The sequence below is a fragment of the Barbus barbus genome (assembly GCF_936440315.1).
Source record: "Barbus barbus genome assembly, chromosome: 16".
In the NCBI taxonomy this organism is placed as follows: Eukaryota; Metazoa; Chordata; class Actinopteri; order Cypriniformes; family Cyprinidae; genus Barbus; species Barbus barbus.
In genome coordinates, this window is record NC_136744.1 from 23,458,137 (window position 1) to 23,480,340 (window position 22,204).

At 36.6% G+C, this 22,204-nt stretch overlaps 1 pseudogene across 1 annotated transcript in view; it reads right to left on the reverse strand.

Moving 5' to 3' along the window:
- Positions 1–22,204, reverse strand: part of LOC306882570 (protein eyes shut homolog) — a 219,487-nt pseudogene that overhangs the window by 34,952 nt on the left and 162,331 nt on the right. The window contains exons 35-36 of the transcript in view: positions 19,959–20,126; positions 11,099–11,249 (exon numbers count right to left, since the gene is read on the reverse strand). The product of the transcript in view is annotated as a protein eyes shut homolog (transcript). The remainder of the gene's footprint in view (positions 1–11,098; positions 11,250–19,958; positions 20,127–22,204) is intronic.

Consider the following 22,204-nt stretch of genomic DNA (forward strand, 5'->3'; position numbering starts at 1 on the left):
AAGATGAATGCACAACTGAAGAGCTTTGTTCCCACATGCATGTTTTCTGAGAGGCGCGCTAACGCGTCAAAGGCCGGTGGCAGATAACGGCACTATCCTTGATCACCCCCACCGAGGGAGCCGATAAAGACAGACGCAGCCCCTCATAGACTCGCTCAACCAGCTTCACTGACTTTCTTGCATTAAAGTGTCAAGGCATGTTTTGCATAACAAGCTCACTCGAATGGCTTCAGTTATTTTGGGCAGCCTGTGTTCTTAGTCATGTCTCCAGCTGATCTTCCAGACCCAAATTACAGGCGTGCCCTACGGCTTTGAGATGCCGCTCCAGATGAGGTATTTTGAGAGTAGTTTGACTACTTCCCTGATTAAAAATAACAACGCTTACAGCCTGCCAGACACAAATATTACTCTCAGAAAGCTGATATATTTTACAAGCATGTAGGAAAGTAAAATTTGAGGAGTAGCTGTATTGAAAATATGCCGATTACAGTGAGGCTCTTTTGAAGACTCCATGAAATTAAAAATTGCCAATCGTTCCAATCCCCAATAGTGACCTGCGAAATGGACCTGCGAATGGTTATTTGGCCATATTAAGTAAGTAGATGAGATGTGGCCTTGGCAATAATCATGACATGCACTATGAAGCAGATAAGGATATAAAAACATTGCAAATTAAGCATATTAAACATTGCAAAAGCTAGCAATGTATATATTTATATATATTTAATTTATTTTTATATATTATATATATATAAAATAGTTTTTGTTTTTTTTAATTAATACATTAATTCAGCAAAGCTGCATTTAATTGAATGGCAAGTGACAGTATCATGGTTGAAACAAAAATATTAAGCAGCTCAACTGTTTTTACATTGAAAAAAATGTTTATTAGGCACCAAATATTAGAATGATTTCTCAAGGGTCATGTGACTGAATTAATTGCTGCTAAAAATACAGATTTGCATTATAAGAATGAATTACATTTTAAAATATAAAAACGTGATATTTAAAATAGTAATAATATTTAATATAAGATATAGACAGACAGACAGACAGACAGACAGATAGATAGATAAGGAATGAGCTCATGCTAATTTTCTATTTAAACATTTTCCTGCCTGTATTTTTGACATATTTCATATTCAAAGTAATTTCAAGGCCTTAAATAAAATAATATAAGCAATGTAAAAACCAAATTCAACAATTCGAGGACAGAATATACAACACCAAAACGGGGTCTCAGCAGTTACTGGGAAATAAATAGGAAAGAAGCAAAAATATCTCCAGATCTAATGCATTGATCCACAGAGCAGCCGCATTAAGAATGCTTCCTTTTTATTCAAACAAACCCAGCAGTAGTTCCCCAGGAATAAATGGCATGCATTTAAATAATAATATGTGCTAGGGAATGGAAAGTTCATGTGTAATAAAGGACAGGATGCGATGCTGTGTAATGTAGCATCTCACGCTTGTTGACCTTTGGCTTTGTGTGAACAGAAATGACTCACACACAGCAGACTTGGGTAAAAGCCAATCACAGCAGAAGCATCTGACAATATATGCAGACATACATAGACACACAAACACTTACCGGGTAAACAATAATGTCACCACCGCAAGCCTTTCTGCTGTGCTGACCACTACTACACCACATTAAGCAGACTCAACATCGAAAAGCCTCCAGCAATACATATGCAAGGTCAACAGACCATATTAGAAGGGTAACCTTACATGCAGTGTCGACTACGAACAGTATGCACTTAAAAAAGCCAACAGCAATGTATACTGCTTATTTGCTGTACATCCATCCGTAACAAGCCAAAAAAAAAGCAAATGAAAGACAGAAATGAGGAGAGGAGGGCTGGATCGCTTAGAAACAGCACAGTCAAACTGCGTTCACAAAGTATGAATTAATAAGATCAACCTATGAATAAAAGATTGTTCTTCAAGTGAATTGAATACATCAAACATTCACAACAGAACATTATTCCCAGAAATGGGAGAGAGGGAGAATGAGGTGTAAGTTTCAGACTTCTTTAAAACTCAGAAGCGTGCTTTGATGTCTGAAATCTAGATCAGCAGTTTAGGAAGACTGATCAAAAAGTTTGGACTAAAGTATTCCTTCCATCGTTTCTTGAAGCGATGAGCGGTGGAATGTTGCGCAGTCGACCCATCCACTTGTCACTTGATATGAATTTATGTGAGCTGAGTAAGATCAGATAAGATAGAAATGTATTGATCCCTGAGGGGAAATTTGCTTGTCACAATGGCACAGTGTCACACAGAACAGAACTGCGCATCATAGGCCAGTAAACACAAAAGGGCAAGAGAGAACAGAACAAAATGAACACGATAACAGACTGAATCACTTGCAATATCTAAAATAAAAACATGCACACATAACAAACACCACACTGGATGCAATCAGCACATGAGTGGTTAACAGCAGTTATTTTGTATTGATAGCATCAAGTCAATTATAATTGTGTTATAATTATACATTTTTCTTTTTCCTCTAGACTGTTATATGGCTGGTCAAATGCATGCAGTATGCACTCTCAGTACTCATACTATTTAGCATTATGTAGAATGTACTGTATATAGTGCTCTGTATACTAGAGCTCATGCATTAAATTTGGTGTTATCGCTCTCACTCTCTCATACTGGTCACTGGAAATTCAACATGGCACCTCATGGCAAAGAACTCTCTGAGGATCTGAAAAAAATAATTGTTGCTCTACATAAAGATGGCGTAGGCTATAAGAAGACTGTCAAGACCCTCAAACTGAGCTGCAGCACGGTGGCCAAGACCATACAGCAGTTTAACAGGACAGGCTCCACTCAGAACAGGCCTCGCCATGGTCAACCAAAGAAGTCAAGTGCACGTGCTCAGCATCATATCCAGTGGTTGTGTTGCCAGAGGTTGAAGGTGTGGGGGATCAGCCTGTCAGTGCTCAGACCATATGCCACACACTGCATCAAATTGGTCTGCATGGCTGTCGTCCCAGAAGGAAGCCTCTTCTAAAGATGATGCACAAGAAAGCCCGCAGTTTGCTTAAGACAAGCAGACTAAGGACATAGATTACTGGAACCATGTCCTGTGGTCTGATGAGACCAAGATAAACTTATTTGGTTCAGATGGTGTCAAGCGTGTGTGGCGGCAACCAGGTGAGGAGTACAAAGACAAGTGTGTCTTGCCTACAGTCAAGCATGGTGGTGGGAGTGTCATGGTCTGGGGCTGCATGAGTGCTGCCGGCACTGGGGAGCTACAGTTCATTGAGGGAACCATGAATGCCAACATTTACTATGACATACTGAAGCAGAGACTGGGCCGCAGGGCCATATTCCAACATGATAACGATCCCAAACACACCTCCAAGACGACCACTGCCTTGCTAAAGAAGCTGAGAGTAAAGGTGATGGACTGGCCAGGCAGGTCTCCAGACCTAAACCCTATTGAGCATCTGTGGGGCATCCTCAAACGGAAGGTGGAGGAGCGCAAGGTCTCTAACATCCACCAGCTCAGTGATGTCGTCATGGAGGAGTGGAAAAGGACTCCAGTGGCAACCTGTGAAGCTCTGGTGAACTCCATGCCCAAGAGGGTTAAGGTAGTGCTGGAAAATAATGGTGGCCACACAAAATATTGACACTTTGGGCCCAATTTGGACATTTGCACTTAGGGGTGTACTCACTTTTGTGGCCAGCGGTTTAGATATTAATGGCTGTGTGTTGAGTTATTTTGAGGGGACAGCAAATTTACACTGTTATACAAGCTGTACACTCACTAATTTACATTGTAGCAAAGTGTCATTTCTTCAGTGTTGTCACATGAAAAGATATAAAATATTTACAAAAATGTGAGAGGTGTACTCACTTCTGTGAGATACTGTATATATATATACATACATACAAAATATCCAACATTTTTTTTTAAAATCATGTTAAAAGAAATTTTGACATGAACAGTACATTCTAGCAAACTATTTTCTTCAATCATAAATTCATAAATAGGCAATTCAATTATTAAATATTGTGATAGAAATAGGGTATCATTTAGACACTGTTATAAGTTTTATTAATAATTTGAATATTTTTATATTTTTCATTTTCTTTTATTTATTTTCATTTTTCTTTTATTTATTTATTTACTAATATTTTTGGAATCATGCTTGAGGGTATTTCATACAAAAAATTGAAAATAAATAAATAATGATAATAATACTAATAATACTACTACTAATAAAAATAAAATAAATAAAAATAAAATAAAATGCATTATTTACAGCAGTTATATGAATCATCATACCAATTTCTTTCGATTTTAATTTAATTCAACTTCAGTAGTTGAACTGGAATTTAACAGGCATGCTTAAAGTATTTGCATTGCTCGTGGTGCTTTGTACCTTCTTTTATTTATTCTAAAGTGTTATTCTAGATGAATAAGTATCCATAAATAATGCTACAATGTGACATGTTTCAGTTAACTGAGACAACTGACAAGGTTTTCAATCATTCTTCAACTGCTGCTATAATTTGATTGGCCTCATCTATAAACATTGACATCTCAAGTGCTGAATGACTTTCTCCAAATAGACCGCTGACACAGACTTGAGCATCTCAAACTCCCCGTACTGCTCTCAGGTATATCTTCAAGGGCCAATGATTCACATTACTTTCTCCAATGCCTAATTTTTCAAGTGACCCATTACACTGTGGCAATGGAATATCTGAGATGATGGGAATCCCTGCAAAGAGTTAGATAATCAAGAGCATCATTCAAGCAACATCAAGTCACACGAAGGAGAAACACTAAAACTATGTGGACACCTGAACACTACATCCATATGTGACTGTGGGGCATTTTAAAATATATGGAGTTAGCCCTCCTTTTGCAGCTATAACAGCTTCCACTCTTCTGGGAAGGCTTTACACTTGTTGTTGGAACATGGCTGCAGGGATTTGCTCCCATTCAGACATACGAGGTCAGGCAGTCAGCATTCCAATTCATCCCAAAGGTGGTTCAGGTCTGGGCTTTATGCAGGGCAGTCAAGTTTTTTCACAGCAGGCTAAGTAAATCATTTCTTTATGCACCTCGGGAGACTGTGAAGCTGAAAAAAAAAAGGTACGACCCATGTTTGATAATGAGATTGCCTGGCTATATGCTTGATTTTTTTTGCAATAGTCAAACCCTTTAATTATAACAGGATGTCTAAAAACTTTTGGCAATGAATGCACATGTACAGCCCCCAAAAACACACCACACATAAAACCGGTGATACAGTTATGTTAATTAAAAAGAAATAATTAAATAATGTGCCCCTCAGACTCTCTCCTCTAATGAAAGTTACCACACTCTTTCCAGCTGCATTAAAATTCTGCTTAAGTGCCACTTGGCTGACCTTGATCTAGTACCACGCAATGCCTGATCTCATCAGATCTTCACGGCTCTAGCAGACCCAGAGAGATGACCTCAAAATCAAGAGGCAGAATTATTGATATCGACAAAGCCAGGTTTATTCTCACTGTCTGACAAGGAGGACGAGATTAGAACCTCAAGTCAGTGCTCGGGGGTCAGGGACAGGGTGTATGCTGTATATGGAGGTGAAGATAGCAGGATATTATGATTAGCATAAATCAAAAGACGAAGATGTTCATTTCAGACGATTAAAAGAATAGTTCCATCAAAAATTAAAATTTGCTTAAAATTTACTCGCTCTCAGGCCATCCAAGATGTAGATGTAGATGTAGATGTAGCAAATTGGCATTGTATCACTTACTCCCCAATGGATCCTCTGCAGTAAATGGGTGCCGTCAGAATGAGAATCCAAACAATGATAATGATACAAACATTTCAATAATTCATAAGTAATCCACACAACTCCAGTCCATCAATTAACATCTTGTGAAGTGAAAAGCTATGTGTTTGCAAGACACAAATACATCAATAAGGTTTTAATTTTAAACTATCACTTCTAGCCAAAATACCAATCCATAATCCATCCCCTGTTGTCCTCTCACATCAAAATCCACTGACATATTTGTTTAAAACGGTTCTCACTTCTAAACGGTGCTTAATCTGTGGATGTTTCTCTCCTGATTCAGATGACTTTTTTCACTGGAGAAAGCAAAATAATGAAGAGGGCTCATGTTTTAGCTGGAAGCAACATTTTATAGGTAAATACATCTTGATGGATTTGTTTATTACAAACATGCAGCTTGTGGATTACTTACAGTCATGGCCAAAACTATCGGCACCCTTGGTAAATATGATAAGAGAAGGCTGTGAAAATGAATCTGCATTATTAATCCTTTTGAACATTTCATTGGATAATAAGAATTTAAAATGGGGGAAATATCATTATGAAATAAATATTTTTTCCCAAATACACGTTGCACACAATTTATTGGCACCCCTAGAAATTCTTATGAGTAAAATATCTCTGAAGCATATTCCCATTCATATTCACAATTTTGAGCACTCCAGGGTGATTATGAACATGAAATTATCCAGCCATGGCTTCCTGTTTCACAGAAATATAAATAGGAGGGAAAACAAAGCCCAAATTCCCTTAATCATCCATCACAATGAGAAAAACCAAACAATATATTTCTGATGTGCAGCAAAAGATAATTGAGCGTCACAAATTAGTGAAGTGGCTTTAAGAAAAGAGCAGTGAAAATTCCCATTTCCACCATTAGGGCAATAATTAAGAATTTCCGATCAACATAAAATGTTACGAAACTGCCTGGAAGGGGACGTGTGTCTATATCATCCTAATCCACGGTGAGGAGGAGAGTTTGAGTGGCTAAAGACTCTCCAAGGACCACAGCTGGAGAATTGCAGAAAATAGTTGAGTCTCGGGTCAGAAAACCTTTACAAATATATAGTCAAACAGCACCTACATCACCACATGTTGTTTGGGAGGGTTTCAAGAAAAATTCTCCTAGCTCATCCAAAAACAAACTCCAGCATATTAAATTATCAGACACGACTGGAAATTCAAATGGGACTGGCTTCTATGGTCACATGAAACTAGAAAATGAGCTTTTTAGCAGCAAACACTCAAGATGGGTTTGGTGAACACAGGGATAAAAAGTACCCCATGTGTACAATGAAATATACTGCTGTATTTGTGATGTTGTGGGCCTATATTTCTGCTGGAGGTCCTGGACATCTTGTTTAGACACATGGCATCATGGATTCTATCAAATACCAACAGATAAAAAAATCAACAGGTGACTGACTCTGTTAGAAATCTTATAAAGGGCTATGTTTGGATCTTACAACCGTACAATAATCCAAACACAAACCTCAAAAACAACACAAAAATGGGTCACTGAGCACAAAACCAAGCTTCTGCTATGGCCATTCCAGTCCTCTGACCTGAACTATATACAGAAGCACCATCATTGAGCTGGGAATCTGAAGGGTCTGGAGTGATTCTGGATGAAGGAATGGTCTCTGATCTCTTGTCAGGTGTTCTCTAACCTCATCAGGCATTATAGGAGAAAATTTAGAGCTGTTAAACTGGCAAATGGAGGTTTCAAAAAGTATTGAATAAAAGGGTGCCGGTAATTGTGTCCAATGTGTATTAAAGAAAAAACATTTCATAATGATATTTCCCCCCCATTTTAAATTCTTATAATCCAATGAAAGGTTAGATTTTTGTGATTTTTAAAAATAAAAGATCAAAAGGATTAACAATGCAGATTAATTTTCACAGCCTTCTTTGATTTTTGGCCATGACTGCATGAACTTCACTCATGAGCATTCACAGATGTAGTGACAGACACAAACAAACAGTAACAGACAGCTTGTTAGGTTTCGTTGCACAAGTGTTACCCCAATTGTTCAGCTCTTATTTTCGTCGATTGAACATCAGAATATTTAAAAAGTGACAAACAGTAATCAGATGGCAGTAGGCATTGATCTGTGTCTATCAGTGCAGCATGAATTGGCCTTAAAACTGACAACAGGTGAATAAAACACACTCTCCCAGTTGCCTTCAGCATGAGTTGTTGGCACAGCAGGGTGCATGTTTATTTATTTCCAATGAGGTCTTTAACCTGCTGTAATCTTAATGCTATTTAAATTACAATATACTGCACTCCTTTTAAAAGGTTTTAGCTGCTGGTGCACATTGGCCAATTCAAGACAGTCGTCTACTCGCTGCTTCAGACACCATGCTGTGTCAATTGCTGCTTTAATTTTTAACTAGAGATGGATTTCTTTTTATCCCATTGAACTTGCTGTTGAACCTCGCGGCTTTTAAAGAGGTTTTATATAAATGCACAATTTTGATACTTAAGACATTTTTTTGACTGTTATCACATGTTACCTGTGGAATTGTCTTGTATTTCATTTGCCTTTGTGTCTGTGCTTGGCATCATTCTTCTTTTAATCGAATAACTTGGTATCTTAAAGGGACAGTTCATCCAAAAATGAAAATTCTGTCAGTATTTACTCACCATTATGTAATTCCAAAGCAGTACGACTATGTTTCTTCGAAGGAACAGAAAAGATGATATTTTGAATCATTTCTACTTTTTTCCCCCATTAAAGGCCAGCAACATTGGATCCAATATAATTTCATTCTCTGGGGAAAAAAAATCTCAATATATTTTTTGTGCTTCACAGAGAAAGTAAGTCAGGTTTGGAACAACATGATTGTGGATAAATGACGACAGAACTTTCTTTCTTTTTTTTCTTTTTTTAACTATCCCTGTAATTTTAACTGATGCTCCTGCTCTAGAATATGTCAAATCAACTTAATACTTCAATTTCTCATTCTACCATTTGAATCAGGTATTTCTAAATGATTTCTTGCACAATTTTTACAGTATCTCACATCATCATTTAAAATCTTATTGGACATGGTTGTGCCAATGTCAAAGGAACGATTCATTCTTTGGATCATTGAGAACAAAGAAAGCTGACATTCAGAAAAGTGCAGATGGCACATCTGACAATATCTCCATTCCATCAGCCAGAGTATTTCCTCAGACGAGTGACAGAAGGAGAGAAACCTTCTCCAAGTCCTAAGAGATGAGACCACTGAGTCAAACAAGACAGCAGGAATGTCTAGAGACAACTGATACAGGCTGTTGGATTGTTAAGTTAGAAGTACTTGGCATCTAAACACATCCCCTATGGGAGCTATGAAAGCTGTTCAAGAAACCCATCAAATATACAAGTAAAATCAGAACTCTAATGGCCGAGGACTGCTATGTGCATCCGCAAAATAGCCCCCCCCCCACCCCCCAAAAAAAATGTATGCAATAAAATGTTGCTTAACTGCTCTCTGACCACAATTACATCTGGAGAGATTTCATTAAACTACATGCTTTACATGCATCCAGGGGTGAGCTAAAATATAATTGAATAAATGCATAACTTAAACAAATGCAGACATAGGTTCATAAACATGACAAATGCATTATTATCATTTGAATACAAATCTGTTATACTTTTTGTAGAACACGTAATACGTACATAATTTAATACAGTAATAGCAATAGATATGCTAATAGTGAATAAATGCAATTCTATTACCAGCCACTTGACATTCAAGCCTTTTGAATTCTTATGCAAATGCTTTTAGCAATACATTCAAGCACTGTCATATTTACTAAATGTATAATGGAAAATGTAATAGGAGATGCATTTAAGGTCACAAACTATCGCACTATTTGAGTGGTTATATATGTTCATTCCATTTTATTAATTATTGAATTATGTACGACTGGCTCCTTCAAGATAATGTTACTTAGCATTACTGTTATGTGTTGAAAGGAACAATGTCTAATATGTTGCAGAATGTTTCACTGTTGCTGTGTGATTATGGAAATACAAAGAAAAACATTAAACCTGAGCCATATAAAAATGCAGCTTTGATGTGACTCCCAAATGTCAAAACTCATAAGTCCCAAGCACGTGATTTAAAGAGCATACTCAAACAAAAATCCCAGAAAAGAGCTGCTGCTATAATTTTTTTTATAACACATATAAAATTGGCATATAGGAAACATAGAATTGAGTTCTGAACACATCTTTATGATTTTATGACTTATGAACACATCTTCTGAATAAATATTTGAGTGTTTCTTCAACTGTGGCACTTTAATTTCCCAGGGGTTGATTTTTTTTTTATTAAAACATGTTTCAACTTTTTTTTTTTTATAGGAAGATCACATTAAACACATTTTACCATACCCTTATTATTTTTTTTTTGCAACTTTTAAAATAGCAAAAATCTGATTAAATGTGAAAATTCAAAATCACTGTAAGAAATTGTACATGAATACGTTTGCTCGTTTAAATTCAAACTGTAAGAATATTACAGATGCTAATAGATTGGGAAATAATAATTTCTTAAATTGCACTGCCAATATTATAATAATTTCCTCAATCAGAATATTTTGTCTTAAACCTCAAGATTCAATTTATTTGTTAAAGTGCCCCTATTATACCATTTTTAAGGTTGCTAATATTGTTTTATGAGTCTCCTAAAACAGGTTTACATGCATTCAAGGTAAAAGAAAAATTAAAAAATAGCTTTAATTTGACCACATTTCTAAATGATTCCTAAACGGCTCGTGACAGCCCATGGGCGGACATTATACAAATGTTTTACTTTGTGAACACAGCTGTAACAGAATAAGATTCGAATTCCTAACGACTTGTTTAGGCAATTGCGAACCGACTCTTTTTGATAGACAATAACTTTATATATCGTGCACTTTTGGCTTCACAACTTTGCAGAAGGTTTATGTTCACATACTGCTACATGACACACTGCATGAAAGGTAATATTCAAAAAGGCATAATAGGGGCAAAACTGCACAAGACATAAAAAGTTTTTTTTCAGAGAATGTCTTGAATTAAGATTATGTTCCACAGATTATTGCCAAATTGCAAATAACACAATTTTGTGAGGTTAATGCTTACAACAAGAAAAACTGACAAATTGTTAATATCATTACAAATTGGCTTGTCAAGCTAATTCATCTTATTTTGAGATTGTTTACATATTTTAAAACTGCAACAAATACTAGGAAAATTCTCTTTTTTGGTGTAAAAAAGAGAAACAATTCTCACCTCACTAAAACTGGCACCAAGCTATTGTTCCTGATATTCTGTGGAGCAGCTGCAGTCAAAACATGAATACCGCTGCAGCCCAACCTGGCCACTGGTCTTCCATTCTGGAGAAAAACATGGAGGAAACGGTCTCCGAAATTCTGCTCCTGGGCTGAAAGGACAGAGGAGATATTAAGAAACGAGGAATCTTTCACTCAAAGCTTATCATAATGAGATTTGAAGATGACCTGTTTTAATTTGTGATAAGATACCCTGTTCATGTACTGAATCTCTAGCTTCTGTTCCATCAGTTAAATGTTGGTTTTTGCCTTATCCCAATATGAAACGTTTCATAAAGTTTTTTTTGAATTACTTGAAAATACGTGAAAATATTACTGAAAATTTTTACGATTTACTGATGTACATATAATGCATACAAAAGTGACTTTGTGAGTGACTCACTGAATCACTTATTCACCTGATTCGTTCAAACACTGATTCATTTAGGAACGAAACAAGTGCTTAAGAATGAGTCAACGAATAATTCACTCGGAAATTAAAAAAAAAAGCTGATTCATTCAAGAACAAAACAATTGATTGGTTTAATGAGTAAGTCAACAAATCAATCACTTATCCGATTTGATAAAAATGCTGATTCATTCAAGAACAAAACAATTGACCGGTTTTATGAGAGAGTCAATGAATCATTCACTCAGATTGAAATACTACTGTTGCTTGCAGACTTCGTTTAATACTATTTTTGTTTGCATAACAAAAATACACAAAGAACCTCAAAATAATGTGTATTTAAGTTCCTTAATATTCCTTAATATTAACTTTGTCAGACCACTATCTTTACCTTGTTTTTTTTTGTAAACCTGCCACATCTGCTATCAATAAGTGGTGAGAACAAATCATGAGAATTTTAGGAAATATAAGTATACTGTTAAGGTGCATAAGCACATCATGGTTTACAGCGTACAGAAGCACAAGGTATCACAACTAAATCAATAACTGCCTATTTTATTCCCACTTGAGCTCGAGTAGTCGCACAACAATATTTTGGAGCTTCCTGCTTACTGTGGCATATCTGGCAACAACCCCAGTGATTCCAGATGCACTTGGCACCTTCTGCATCAACTACAGTTGTAGTTCTTCGTCTTTTTTATGTTAAGGGGATGGTGTGTAGGAAAATGATAAATTACTCCTTATTGTCCCAATGGCCCTGTTACCCCTGTACTGGGTCTAACGGTGCGTGCATTCTCTTGTCAGTACCTGTCACCTGTTATATTCACAATCCCTCTTGTCGGCTGATGACTGAAGCCCAGCGGGAGTCTCACATGGTGCTCGCGGGAAGGTTTTGTTTGGAAGGGAGTGAACAGATGAGATGCAGGTGTAACATTTTCATGTCTTCTGATCAGCTTCCTTTGATCTCTAGAGTTCTACCTTTTCTTACATTTAGACAAGAGAGCTTCAGCTGGGTTGCACACCTACACATCTGAGCATTATCATCCACCAGTGGAAAAACACTCGAACCACAGAGGTTCATTTAGTGACAGGCGAAATAAAATAAAAAATTAAATGAAGAATTAACTGATTTGTTATTACATTATAGATCAGATACCATGCAGTGGTGTTTTGCTTCTCCTTTTCTTTTAAGATTTAATATAGTGAGGTTCAAAAGTCTGAGACTGAGTAATATATTGGGATTTAAATCAGAAAATAAACAAGTTTTATGGAAGTTTCAAAAAGGTTATGTTAAAAATAAAATGATGTGAATTGAAAATAATTAATATTTTAAAAAAATAATTTCACTAATCAAAAAAGAATTTGTTACACTGAGTATGCATGCTTCTAATGTAATAAAGAACTAACAATTTTGTATGGAACTTTTGGATTGGAAAATGAAAATGATTAAAAGTTCACTTTCTACAGAAAAATGTTAATCACATTTGAATAATAAAAAAAGAGATAACAGTTAAGTAAAATGAAGAATTGTTTCAAGATCACTATTCAAATAACAATCAAATAATGTTACTCGTCACATTTGAAAATGTTAACAAAAAATAAAATGAAGAGAAAATATTCTAGGTTACTATTTCAATAATAATAATTTGTGACATTAACCATGTACATTTTGTAATCTACTCTAAATCGAATTTATAAATATTATATAATTTTGCATTACAATGAGAAAAAAGCAAAATACAAGCACTTTTACTAGTTGTCTTAGACTACTGGACCCCACTGTAAGAATTTAAATTATCTGGATAAAATTGACATTGATCAAAAGTCCACTCGCCACAGAAAAATAAATAAGTTACTAATCACATTCACGCTGGGTTGGGAGAGCATTCTAATTAAATCAGTCAGTTTCCCTCCTCTAAAAATTGATGAATGTGTCACAAGCCGAACCCAAATGCTTGCTTCCTGTCTTTTTTTACATGGCTAATCTATAAAAGGAATTTCACGAGGACTCTGACAAGCTGAGACATGAGATAAACACTGTCATATTGGCCGTGTCAGGTGAGCGCCATATGCACGGCTAATCTGACAGGGTGGAAGTAAAATGAATTTTCTAACTTGACATCAAGAGCAATCTCATTCAAAGATGACAGTCCATCCGGCCCCTCTGCCTTTAGTGCCAACAATTTATAGACATGAATCATCTCCCTATCAGGTTATTTAAATGTCAGGTGATTGCCAAGACCGCTGCTAGTGATGTAATATAGAATGTATTTTAGTCATCTGAAATAAGCTTGAAATTTTTGAACAATGTTGACTGCAAATGTGACAATAAAACAATAACTGATTAAGCACTTCACACTCAAACATCATTCATCATTAGTCATCATTAGCTCAATATTCAGCCAAACATAATCACACCACAACAGATATACTGTATAGACCAGGGGTGCCCAACCCTGTTCCTTGCGATCGACTGTCCGGCAAAGTTCAGCTCCAACTCTAATCAAACACACCTGAAGCAACTAATTAAGGTCTTCAGGATCGCATGAAAATTAAAGGCAGGTGTGTTTGATTAGAGTTGGAGCTAAACTTTGCAGGACAGTCGATCGCCAGGAACAGGGTTGGGCACCCCTGGTATAGACCCTTTTTCTGTTAGTAAACATTGTGAAGTTTTCCTGTGGGCAAGGCTTAGGTGGAGGCAGAAAGATTTCACTGACCGCTTCACTAATGCTAGCTATAAAGTCTGTTTAGCTTGTTTTTTAATAATAACTGGAGAAATTCCGATTTTACCTGCATATGTAAGGTATAGATGCACCGTCCAGGACCACGATTGTTATTTGAAAAGATTAACTTTAATGGACGAAACCAGATTGGCTGACCCGCACATGCTTTTACTCAAAGGATGGATGGTCTGACAGGATTCCTTTCGGTTGAGTGACTCACATCTAACCTGTATAGTTAAAACAAAGCCACAGTGTCTATCTACAGTTGTGGTCAGAATTATTGGAACCCTTGGTAAATATGATCAAAGAAGACTTTGAAAATTAACCTGCTTTGTTAATCCTTTTGATCTTTTATTTAAAAAAAATCACAAAAAGCTAACCTTTCATTGGATAATAAGAATTTAAAATGGGGGGAAATATCATTATGAAATAAATGTTTTTCTCAAACACATGTTGGACACAATTATTGGCACCTTTTTATTCAATACTTTTTGAAACCTCCATTTGTCAGTTTAACAGCTCTAAATCTTCTCCTATAATGCCTGATGAGGTTAGAGAACACCTGACAAGAGATCAGAGACCATTCCTTCATCCAGAATCACTCCAGATCCTTTAGATTCACAGCTCCATGACGGTGCTTCTTCTCTTCAGTTCACCTCACTCATTTTCTACAGGGTTCAGGTCAGAGGACTGGAATGGCCAGCAGAAGCTTGGTTTTGTGCTCAGTGACCCATTTTTGTGTTGTTTTTGAGGTTTGTTGTTTGAGGATTATTGTACGGTTGGAAGATCCAAACATGGCCCATTATAAGATTTCTAATAGAATCAGTCACTTATTGATTTTTTATCTGTTGGTATTTGATAGAATCCATGATGCCATGTGTCTGAACAAGATGTCCAGGACCTCCAGCAGAAATATAGGCCCACAACATCACAAATACAGCAGTATATTTCATTGTACACATGGGGTACTTTTTATCCCTGTGTTCACCAAACCCATCTTGAGTGTTTGCTGCTAAAAAGCTCATTTTTTTGTTTCATCTGACCATAGAAGCCAGTCCCATTTGAAGTGCCAGTCCTGTCTGATAACTGAATATGCTGGAGTTTGTTTTTGGATGAGCTAGGAGAATTTTTCTTGAAATCCTCCCAAACAACATGTGGTGATGTAGGGGCTGTTTGACAATTTTTTTTAAGGTTTTCTGACCCCGAGACTCAACTATTTTCTGCAATTCTCCAGCTGTGATCCTTGAAGAGTCTTTAGCCACTCAAACTCTCCTTCTCACCGTGCATTAGGACGATATAGACACACGTCCTCTTCCAGGCAGTTTCATTACATTTTCTGTTGATTGGAAATTCTTAATTATTGCCCTGATGGTGGAAATGGGGATTTTCACTGCTCTAGCTCTTTTCTTAAAGCCACTTCACTAATTTGTGAAGCTCAATTATCTTTTGCTGCACATCAGAAATATATTCTTTGTTTTTTCTCATTGTGATGGATGATTAAGGGAATTTGGGCTTTGTTTTCCCTCCTATTTATATTTCTGTGAAACAGGAAGCCATGGCTGGATAATTTCATGTTCATAATCACCCTAGAGTGCTCAAAATTGTGAATATGAATGGGAGTATACTTCAGAGATATTTTACTCTTAAGAATTTCTAGGGGTGCCAATAATTGTGTCCAACGTGTGTTTGAGAAAAACATTTATTTCATAATGATATTTCCCCCCATTTTAAATTCTTATTATCCAATGAAAGGCTAGCTTTTTGTGAATTTTTTAAATAAAAGATCAAAAGGATTAACAAAGCAGGTTAATTTTCACAGTCTTCTTTGATCATATTTACCAAGGGTTCCAATAATTCTGACCACAACTGTAGTCATGAAGATGTATATATATATATATATATTTAAATTTCAGCAGGCAACTATTTTTACTGCTACATTATTATTCCAAGCCACAATTAATCACAACAATGTATATACAATTACATATGTTTGTTGTTTTACACACATGCACAGACATTATTTCATACACGACATAGTGAGATGCATAAGAAATCTTTAGACACACCCATAACAACAAAATATAATACTTTCTTTAACCTTTTCTGATAAGAAGTGTGCGCTGCAAATGCGAGCATTTTTGACGATAATTTTGGTCCAGTCCGCTCGTTTTATTTCATTTAACCACAGCTATCGCCGGTTTTTTGTCTGGCAGTGGCATCAGGTATGCCTTAAAATGTCAAATTGGAGCCTCTACATCGATTCGGGCACCCAACATCACAACAAGATGATATTTTAAGCTCCTTATGTAGCCGAATCTGCGCTGGTTTGAATGGGCCACCTTCAGTTTTTGCTTTGTTTTGCCTCCAGCTAGCACTGTGACGTAATTGTGACATCGGATCTAAAAGGGTCTATTATAAGAACCACAAGATGAGCCCTGCCCATAATTACTGACATCATCACATGCATTTGCATAGGGGCAAAAAATGATCGCTGATGACTAATTTTATTATAAAGAAAAAAATTATACAAACTCTGAACTGTAATATTATGTTGCAATTCTATTAAAAGTTTATATTAAAATTAGAAAAATGCATTTTTACTTATTTTCTCAGACTTTTGGACCCCACTTTAAAGGCCCGTTCACACTATGCATGATAACAATAAAGATATAGTTCTAAAAATCGTTCTCAATATTAAAGAACAGCAGAGTCCACACCACAGCTATAACGATAAAGGCACAGAAAAACGATATAGTTGGAATAACTTTCAGAATAATTTTTTTCAGCTGATGAACAATACAATCATTAACAGCCAATCAGAATCCATGCTGGCATAACGAGCTCAAGGAATTAAAGTGGCAGACGCTCGTTAGCTTAGAATAAACAGATGATATCGTCCGCTGGTGTGGACGCTAATATCGTTATCTTTATAGTTATCATTCTTGGTGTGAACGGGGCTTTAGAATTTAAATTATTTGGATAAAAATAAAAGTGATCAAAAGTTCAACTTTCTGTTTGAGTGTCAGCATTCTGAACTTCTGTTGCATGACTAAGCGGTTCAGCTGATGCAGATCTAAAATGGGACGCAACCCTCCATCCTCCTTTGGAACTATGAAGTACCGGCTGTAGAACCCGGACTCTCTTACGTGAGGAGGGACCACCTCGATGGCATCCTTCCCCAAGAGAGTGTTCCTGTTTCATGACCAGAGCCTGCTCGGGGCCCACTAGTGTGGGAATCACCCCGTTGAATGGCGGTGGTGCGGCGCCGAACTGAATGCGATAACCTTTCTCTACAGTGCGCAGGACCCATTGAAATACATTTGGCAGAAGTTTCCACACTGCCAAATAGTCTACTAAGGGAACCAGTGTCTCGAGACTGGCCTCTGGTGTGCTTAGAGCTGCTAGCTCGGTGCCCTGAAGTGGGGGACCGGCAGGAGACGGCCGAACTAGCTACTCTAGAGACCCTTGAAGGGTCTCAGCTCCGCTACGTTTCTGGGCAAAAATAACTGAGAGAAGCGCTCGCTGGAGACCGCTGTGCCCTGGAACTCTGGCAGGGTTGGCAGACTGATCTCCTGAGGGCACTGAGGAGAGACGGACACCGTGTAATGCGGTGTAACCAGCTCTTCCCCAGAGGGGCCTGCCCTCATAAGTCTTGGGCCATAGACATCAGGAATGCCTCAGCTAAAATCTCCTATTGAAACGACGGTCCTCAGACCCGCGTCATTTCTAGGAAGACTAGACTGATAGAACCAGAGCCTGCTCAGGCAGGACCCAATGAAACACGCTAGGCATGGGCTCCCACACCGCCAAGTGCCTACTAAGGGAACCAGTCTCTCGAGACTGGCCTCTGGTGTGCTTAGAGCTGCTAGCTCGGTGCCCTGAAGCGGAAGTCCGACAGGGGACGGCCACTCTAGCTGCTCTAAAGACCCCCAGAGGGGCAGCGAGTGCTTCTGGACATATGGTTAATATGTATAGCCAATTATTACGTCAATCAGTTGATTATAAAACCTGAACTCTCGAGTACAACAGAGATTTGTCAGCAAGGCAACGTTTAATAAAACAAAACGGACCATTTATAATATATTCCGGTTTTCCAATAACGATACTACTTAAAATTTTAATACATTATAATTAATGTAAATTTAATTCACTCATTTACAGGTAAAAAATCCCCAAATACTCATTCATTTGGAGTTCGGCCCAGCCAAGGGACCATATTTGTTTAGGACAAAGTAATTGAAGAGCATCATCCAGCAGGGTTTGCCAATTAGCTAATGGGATCAGCCATCATAACTTTAAATTCAGCCCACAGCACATATCCTGGTGTGATTGATTTCACCTAGAGACATTTGCTATGTCATTAACATGTCCTGAGAGAGGACTTCATTACTGGATAAAGAGGTACAGTCGATGGTCCGGCGTTTTAATTTAGCGCTGAGGCTTACAGTTATATTCACTGTCTCATAACTCAGTGTGTGTAATCTGCAGCTTGCGATGCTGGGAAGCCAATTATTCATTAACACACACAGATAGAGTGTGAGTTATCGAGTCAAACTTTCTGCATCGTTTGGATGTGATTGCTATTCAATAGACACGCGAGGAGTGAACAGCGAATATATCATCAATGTCATGTCAAAATTAATCACTTACCTCTCAAATCAAACTGACAATATTATTCTTACATATGCTATGTGTATTTATATACAGCTGTTCACCCTAATCTTGTAGAGGGAAACAAGCAGTTAGCCATAGAAACATATCATTTATGACTAATATGTCACTGGTTTGAAATTAGCACAGCTAATGAAGTCTGTGTGCAAGTTTTCAGCTAGAAATGTTTGAAGACATAACAAGGTTTCCATGGGTAAACTGTATTTGATATATTTCTGGAGCAAAATGAAAAAGCCTAAAATATAGAAGCATTTCATCTGCAAAAATATAAAGAAAAAGCATTACACAAACTATTTTTACTCGACTCTAAAGCACATTAAAATATTTAGTAGCTATACTTGCAATTGATAAATAAACTGCCATTCAAAAGTTTTTATTTTTTATTTTTATTTTTTTAAAGAAATTAATACTTTTAATCAGCAAGGATGCATTAATTTGTGTCAGTAAAATGACATGTATAAACATGTATAATGCTTTTCTGAAGGATCATGTGACACTGAAGACTGGAGTAATGTATACATATTAAGAGACTTTAAAGAACATGAAAAACGACAGTACAACTGAACAGTAGTGTAGTACATGATGAAATATTCGTGATTTACGTGCTCACAAAAATTACATTTTGTAAGAATACTAAACATTTGAATGGCCATTAATAATAAAAGGTACTTTTTGCTCTATAATAGTATATTTACAGCTGCAGGGTTAACTGGGCTATGTTAACCAGCCAAACCCTCAATCCCTCGGTTGAACACAGATGGTATTAGGAGGAGAGGGCTGCATTTTAATAGACAAAAATTAGTATGCGCCCCTGTGTGCAAGGTGAGTCATCTATATTTTGGTTGGTTTCCCAGAAGAGAAAGTCAATTTTAAATGTGTACATATCATAAAATTCATTTTAGCATATGGATGAGCTCAAAGCTACTGTTCCAGACAAGCACTAAAAGCCACAAAACTCCAATTTTGATTTCATGGGGTCTTTTGAGAGCTGAATTCTCCAGTGGCTCTCAGATACTCACAGTAGAGAATAGTACCATGAGGTGTTGTGCTCTTCATCGTCAAATACATGGTCCTCATATCCTCAAAGGAATGGCTTGTAAAGTGCATATCTGACTGAAACAGGGATGACAGAGATGGCAACTCCAAGAAAGAGGTACCATCAAATCGAGGGAAAAAGATGGTTGCATCTGAAAAAAAGAGTTAAAAAAATAACAATTCTGTTGTAAAGGTAAATTTGACAGTTCAAGTAAACATCTGTCCTTCACACAGTTTTGTCCTTAATAATTAGGGATTTTAAATGCAAAAGTCTACATACACATACAGTATGTCAAACATTTGGAATAATTAAGTTTTATTTTTAATGTGTTTGAAAGATATTTTGATCAAAACTAAATAATAACAGAAAAAATGGTAAAATAGCAAATCAATTAAAAGAAAACGTTTTGATTCAAATATATTTTCAAATATAATTCATTCCTGTGAGGCAAAGCTGAATTTTCAGCATCATTACTCCAGTCTTCAGTGTCACATGACAATAAAGACATTTATAATGGTACAAAAGATTTCAGTTTCAAATATATGATGTTCTTTAGAACTGTTCTATTGATCAAAGACAAATATTAAATATAAAGATATTTTTTTCACAAAAACAATGTTAATAAGAATTATTATTTATAACTGAGCAGCAATATTCATTGCTTAAATTAAGCACAAAAATCTGAATATTAGAATGATTTCTGAGGCACTATTTGGCACTGAAACTAAAATAATTGCTCATCACATGAATAAATTACATTTTATAATAAAAAAGAAAACATTCATTATAAATTGTAATAATACTTAACAATAGAACTCTTTTTACTGTATTTGAACAAATTCACTGTAAAATAACAAATTAGTTTTATAGCATTCATATTTTTTAGTCATCTGATTTTTCATCATAAAATACTAAAACGCATAAGCTATGGTTTATTTGACTAGCAACATTATGACTTTTGATCGTTTACTAGTATAACCTCCTAGCTGAGTGCAGAGTCAAGTGCAGTAATGTCTGCCAGACTCTGATAAGTAGCCTACACGCAAAGGCAGGAGGATCCTGTCAGGACGAGTTCTGGAGCAATGTTATCTCCCACAGGGTGACAGACGACAGTGAATTTAGGGGAAGAGGAAGGTGGGTGTTGTGTGCTATGGTCAGGACCTCTCTGCCGTGGTAATGATCTGTTAGCTTTTACACAGAAGGCACTGTATGCAGCACGACTCTGTCAAGGGAAATGTGACAAGACTTCAACGTGGCCCGTCCGCGGTGAACGTGTGTCAGGGTGTTGCTCCAACAGCGGTCTATATACCACACATTAAGGTTGATTCAGCAAGAGGCAGGATGCAGTTCTCAGGGAGGCAAGGAAGGACAATTTACTGTACATGACTTCTGCAATGACATACTAAAATACATCTAACTAACCAACACAAGGGACCAGTTTTGATTTTAACACTAGTAGAGACATTTTAAAGCTGATATATATTTTAAGCTGTCATTTTGTAGAATAGTTCAGCATTCCAGTATTAGGCTAATGATACACAGGGCAACATTTTGAGCAATTTTGGGCAATGTTGCAGTCAAAAGGGAACCAGGTGAGATAGAAATTTGTAACCCATTCTTAATGGGAATGTGCACAAGAAAAAAGTTTCTCAAAAAAAAAAAACAAAACGTGCTCAAAAAAGGTTTCCCCATGTATCATCAGCCTTAGAGAAATATTACATGTATAAAACTGGAAAAAATTTTAAATAAATTAAACTATGGTTTATCCTAAAAGTCTTCTGAAAACAAGCAATTAAAAAGAAGGAACAAAAAAAGATTAATTACATAACTTCCTTCCTGGTCTCATGGCATAAACGTACCTGGGAGCACTTTTTAGCGAGATGTGAAATATGTACCAATAAGTACTTATCACTGCAGTTTCCAAAAGAAATGAACACTAGATGCAGTAAAACTCCGATGCCTTTTCACTAGGGCCGGGACTCGATTAAAAAAATTAATCTAATTAATTAGAGGCTTTGTAATTAATTAATCGAAATTAATCGCATTTTAATCGCATATAAATATTTGACCTGAGAACAGTGAGAAGTAAGTTTTTTTATATGGATTTTTAAATTTCCCATCCACAGGGCCAACCAAAGCGGTCTCATCAGCTTCTTTGTCCATGTTCACTGTGGTTTGTTTTTGGCTGTTTCTCAATATGCGTTCTTCAGCGATCTTGCGTCCTTGTGT